A 6000-nucleotide genomic window follows, 5' to 3' on the forward strand; every position below is an offset into this window, starting at 1 on the left:
CAACAATTGAATGAGGATGGGGACGGCATTGTCGATCGCGTAATTTTTAGCGACGAAGCCACTTTTCACACTAATGGGAAAGTGAACAGGCATAATTGTCGAATCCGGGATACAACACTGGACTCGCATTCGGCAGGACGACGGTTCAATCCCGCGTCCGGCCATCCTGATTTAGGTTTTCCGTGATTTCCCTAAATCACTCCAGGCAAATGCCGGGATGGTTCCTCTGAAAGGGCACGGCCGATTTCCTTCCCAATCCTTCCCTAATCCGATGAGACCGATGACCACGCTGTCTGGTCTCCTTCCCCAAACCAACCAGCCAACCGGGATACAAAGCATCCACACGAATGCGTTGAATTTGAGCGTGTTTCCCCAAAGGTAATTTTTTTTTTTTTGCGCCTTGTCACGTCGAGAACTGTACGGGCCATTCTTCTTCCCGTAGAGCACTGTCGCTTAATATTCCTACTTGGACACGTTGCAGCAATGGCTGATGCCTCATATGCAATCAGACTCTCCGTCTTTCAGCAGGATGGAGCTCCCCCCCTTTTTCCATCATGAAGTCCTGAACACGGAGCTGGAGAAATTGGAACGTTTCCGCGACATAATCTTCTGTCTGAGTTGAGCATCGAGGGTAACCAGAAACATTTGCGCTATGTATGGGGATAATAACATTGGACAGAGCAAGAGAATGGTTTTCTCGGATCGTTTAAACGCATTACTTGATAATGATGCATGTCAGTGTAATCGAGAACTGGCAAATGTGATGAACTGCGATCATTCCACCATCGTGCGACATTTGCATGCAGTGCGGAAGGTTCAAAAATCGGCTGTATGGGTACCGCATGTTCTAAGCCAAAATCACAAAAATCAGCAGGTGGCCACATGTGCCTCCCTGCTTGCTCGTCACTAATTATCTCGTGAACAAAACTGACCATTCCTGTCACGTATTATTACTGGTCACGAGAAATGGTGTCTTTATGCTAACATAAGGAAAAGAAGGGAATGGTTGAGGCCAAACAAAGCAACAACTCTCTGTACACAGACCTGTGCGCCATCCACAAAAGATAATGTCATGCATCTATGGGAACAGCGACTTTGTAGTTCACTACGAATTGCTTCCCTGAGGTGTAATCATCACTACTGACATTTATTGTCAACAACTAAGACTTCTTGCAGACGCAGTCCAAGAACAACGACCAGGAACACTGCGGGAAGTGATGTTACTCCACGATGATGCCTGCCCACATTCTGCAAGACTGACAAAAACAGTATATCGGAATTGGGTTGAAAAGCAATTCCGTACCCATCTTATTAACTTGATGTTGCGCCCTCAGATTTTTGCCCTTTTTCGATCACTGTCGAACAACCGTCAAGGACCTTCTTTTCCGGACGAAAATGCGCTCCGAACATGGCTTGACGAGTTTTTCTTGTCAAAACGACGTGATTTCTACAACCGTGGAATCGAAAAGTTTCCCTGCGTTGGAAGACCGTTGTACACTACTGGCCATTAAAATTGCTACACCACGAAGATGACGTGCTACAAACGCGAAATTTAACCGACAGGAAGAAGGTGCTGTGATATGCAAATCATTAGCTTTCCAGAGCATTCACACAAGGTTGGCGCCGGTGGCGACACCTACAACGTGCTGACATGAGGAAAGTTTCCAACCGATTTCTCGTACACAAACAGCAGTTGACCGGCGTTACCTGGTGAAACGATGTTGTGATGCCTCGTGTAAGGAGAAGAAATGCATACCATCACGTTTCCGACTTTGATAAAGGTCGGATTGTAGCCTATCGCGATTGCGGTTTATCGTATCGCGACATTGCTGCTCGCATTGGTCGAGATCCAATGACTGTTAGCAGAATATGGAATCGGTGAGTTCAGGAGGGTAATACGGAACGCCGTGCTGGATCCCAACGGCCTCGTATCACTAGCAGTCGAGATGACAGGCATCTTATCCGCATGGCTGTAACGGATCGTGCAGCCACGTCTCGATCCCTGAGTGAACAGACGGGGACGTTTGCAAGACAACAACCATCTGCACGAACAGTTCGACGACGTTAGCAGCAGCATAGACTATCAGCTCGGAGACCGTGGCTGCGGTTACACTTGACGCTGCATCAGACAGGAGCGCCTGCGATGGTGTACTCAACGACGAACCTGGGTGCACGAATGGCAAAACGTCATTTTTCGGATGAATCCAGGTTCTGTTTACAGCATCATGATGGTCGCATACGTGTTTGGCGGCATCGCGGTGAACGTAAATTGGGAGCATGTATTCATCATTGCCATACTTACGTATCAACCGGCGTGATGTTATGGGGGGGCCATTGGTTACACGTCTCGGTCACCTCTTGTTCGCATTAATGGCACTTTGAACTGTGGGCGTTACATTTCAGATGTGTTACTGTAATCCCTGACACAGTACTCTTTAAAGCCTGTGCTATGGTAAGTGAGCGGGATTCGCCTTATGAGAAAGGATTTTCTTCGTATAGTTATCGACCGCGTGTACCTGAATGGTGGCAAATCAGACTTACATCCACTCTGTAATAACAATGATCCGTCAAGTAAGTTCGAAATGCAATTACACGTCAGGATGGACCAAAAGCAACCCAGAAGATGCTACTGCTTAGATAATAATGCGGTCGCCAGCCTAATTAGGCATTAACTGAGTTTCTTCCCTGTACAAGTTGGTATATATTCATGCAAAACAACAAGTTGTAACACTGCACAATATAGTCGAATTTTAGAAGCAGAAAGCTATTGAACTGATAGTTCCACGTTCTGTACTGATATGGAAAACCATGAATACATAACACTACACTACAATGTATACTACAAAACTTTATACTGTCTATTAATCTGATTAAAATCGGGCATAGGTTACCCTAGAAATTGCACTTTCGTGCCACACACAAAATGTCAATTTTGATAAAGATAAAACACTGATAAATTTTGACTTTTATGTTGACTTTAACTTTTGCTCGTCAAACCAGTTTAGAACACTTCAGAATTCAAATGAATGAGGGGGGGGGACCCTGAAACTGTTATGATCGCAGTGTTTAAAAAATTGATTACTGAGTTTATTATGCGTTCAAGATTTCCAGTATATAAGTTACTACTCTTTTCATCTTATTTACTGCTCATTTAAATGCCTTTAAATCTGTCTCGAAATAATAAACTTCATTACTATATCAATACTAAAATTATCTTTCAACTTCGTTAGACCTTCGTTATTCATTTACTGGTTCATTAACAAAACATTCCTTTAAACACCATTCTAACCTAGCTAGTTCTGCAAATAATTATTATTAACGCAAATTTTAATTTTCATTTCGGGACACTCGGATTGCACAACATTTGGAAAGGACCCTGTCTAGGTTAGTTGTGAGGATAATTAAATGATGGGAAAGTTCTGGTAAAATTTAGGTTATTATTGCACCAAACAAACACAGTTTACTCTCTGATCCACACGGATATAGTACTAAAAGTTTCAACCTGATAGTATCGATGCGGCGGTTGGCGGGCGGCGAGATGGCGAGGCACAGAGCACACATACAACCACAGCTATGGCTCTTGATGTATCGGCACTTTAATTCTTCTTAGTGTCGCAATACTTTTCCATTTAGTGCCTACGGAATTTTGCCATGCTGTGTGGACGCTGGAACAGCATACCCGATGCTCAGTGAAGCTGTGTCTTCCAGGAGAGCCTCCTCGCTCCAGAAGGTGTTGCCCAAACCAGTGCCAAACTCCAACAACCACTGAGCCCGTTGTGCCGTGCAGTGCCCGCGTGCATTTTCCCGCGCTCGCCTGCCATCCACCTTTTACCGCTCCCTGACAGACCGGGTATTCACCCGAGGTTTTGCATTCTACATATCCGAAAACATTGCCTACGTATGGACCAGACGCACAGTTACAATTTTAAACATCCTACAACAGTTTCAACATTTGTTACATTTCAATTCTATTACAATATTACATGACATTTGACATAAACATTAATATCCACATGGAAACTTGTTTACAGTTTTCTTAACACAATGGCATGAAACAAAAAAAAATTGAAATCAGAACATCAATTACACAAGTTTATCGAAAAATCAGATGGGAAGAATTACTTACATGTACAACGTTACAGAGTCGTTGTTGTTACATTACGACCTGTGGCTCTACCCTTCATTCGATCCCTGCGAAACCCTACATTTCAGCAGGATAATGCACGACGGCATGTTGCAGGTCCTGTACGGGCCTTTCTGGATACAGAAAATGCTCGACTGCTGCCCTGGTCAGCACATTCTCCAGATCTCTCACCAACTGAAAACGTCTGGTCAATGGTGGCCGAGCAACTGGCTCGTCACAATATGCCAGTCACTACTCTTGATGAACTGTGGTATCGTGTTAAAGCTGCATGGGCAGCTGTACCTGTACACGCCATTCAAGCTCTGTTCGACTCAATGCCCAGGCGTATCAAGGCCGTTATTACGGCCAGAGGTGGTTGTTCTGGGTACCGATTTCTCAGGATCTATGCACCCAAATTGCGTGAAAATGTAATCACATGTCAGTTCTAGTTAATATATTTGTCCGATGAATACCCGTTTATCATCTGCATTTCTTCTTGCTGTAGCAATTTTAATGGCCAGTAGTGTAAGTACTGGAGGAGAACATATTATTGATAACTAAAATCTCTGTTATATGTATCAGTTGAGTTTAATAATGTTATGGAAAAACGCTACGAGCCTATGTAACAAATAAAAGGTTCAAATGGCTCTGAGCACTATGGGACTTAAATGCTGAGGTTATCAGTCCCGTAGAAATTAGAACTACTTAAACCTAACTAACCTAAGGACATCACACACATCCATGCCCGAGGCCTATGTAACACAATAACTTACGCAAAGTCTTACATCATTCGCAATAGTTTGCATCGGCGCTTATTGAGAAACTTTTCATTGGTATATCTCAATATCCAAGAAAGGTACGTTTCAAAACACGTTATCGGATAGTACTATCGCGATTGCTGATCAGGAAAACAGTGGGCTGGTTACAACTGTCTGATTAGCTTAGCGTGACAACAATTTTTCTTTTTAAGACAAAGCTATCACTGAGTGGCAGGGTAAATATCTAAAATTGAGATCAGAGACATTCCTCTGTATACTTGCCTCATTTCTTAAATTACTTCATAGTAAATAATTGATACAGTTTTGTAATGTGTATCCAGCAATAACGATAATTGCTTACTGAATCGATGTATCGACATTACTTGTTCTAAGTGGTGTTATATCCACCTGTTTGGTGTCAGGACAGTCGCAGAAGAAAATTCAGTGCGCTCACATACGAGCTACAAAATGTGTGACGTACTCAAGATGTTTTTCCTTCTGTGTAAGGCTGTAGGCACTGCTCCAATTTCATTTGACCGTAGAAGTGGGAAATTAATTGTGTCGTTTGCAGACAGACTGTATAGTGCTTTCGTGCCTCTGCTGTTACTAGCTGTCATCTACGCTGTATTGAGAGTACCCTCGCAAGCCTACGACAGTAATGACTGTATTGGAAAATATTGTTATGCTTGGTGCGTTTTGCTTACGATTGTCTCTGTATTTGTTCCAATACTTTGCAGTATCACGATGAAGCAGCAACATGTCGATTCATTGTACACAAAAGCAACGGCAGTGGATACTTTGCTATACGACGGGCTTCCGACACGTTATTTAAAATCTGTTTCACTTCTCTGGTTCAGCCTGATAGGAACGATTACTTCAGTACTTTTAACTTACAGCCATGCTGTATTGAATCGTATAGAAGGCATAAATATTTGTCTGTTCGTGCCGTCGTTGATGCTATATAATATCAAGAGTTGCAGTGTTCTACAGTTTTTCGCGCTGAATCTTATGCTGCGAGAGAGGTTTAAGAAACTAAACGAGGAGCTGTTGCAAGTATTCGGGGTATTGACGGAAACAGAACTGGATGTAAAAGTTGCAACATCGTTTAATAATTCTTTT

Source organism: Schistocerca piceifrons, chromosome 10, assembly GCF_021461385.2.
Source record: "Schistocerca piceifrons isolate TAMUIC-IGC-003096 chromosome 10, iqSchPice1.1, whole genome shotgun sequence".
Taxonomy (NCBI): domain Eukaryota; kingdom Metazoa; phylum Arthropoda; class Insecta; order Orthoptera; family Acrididae; genus Schistocerca; species Schistocerca piceifrons.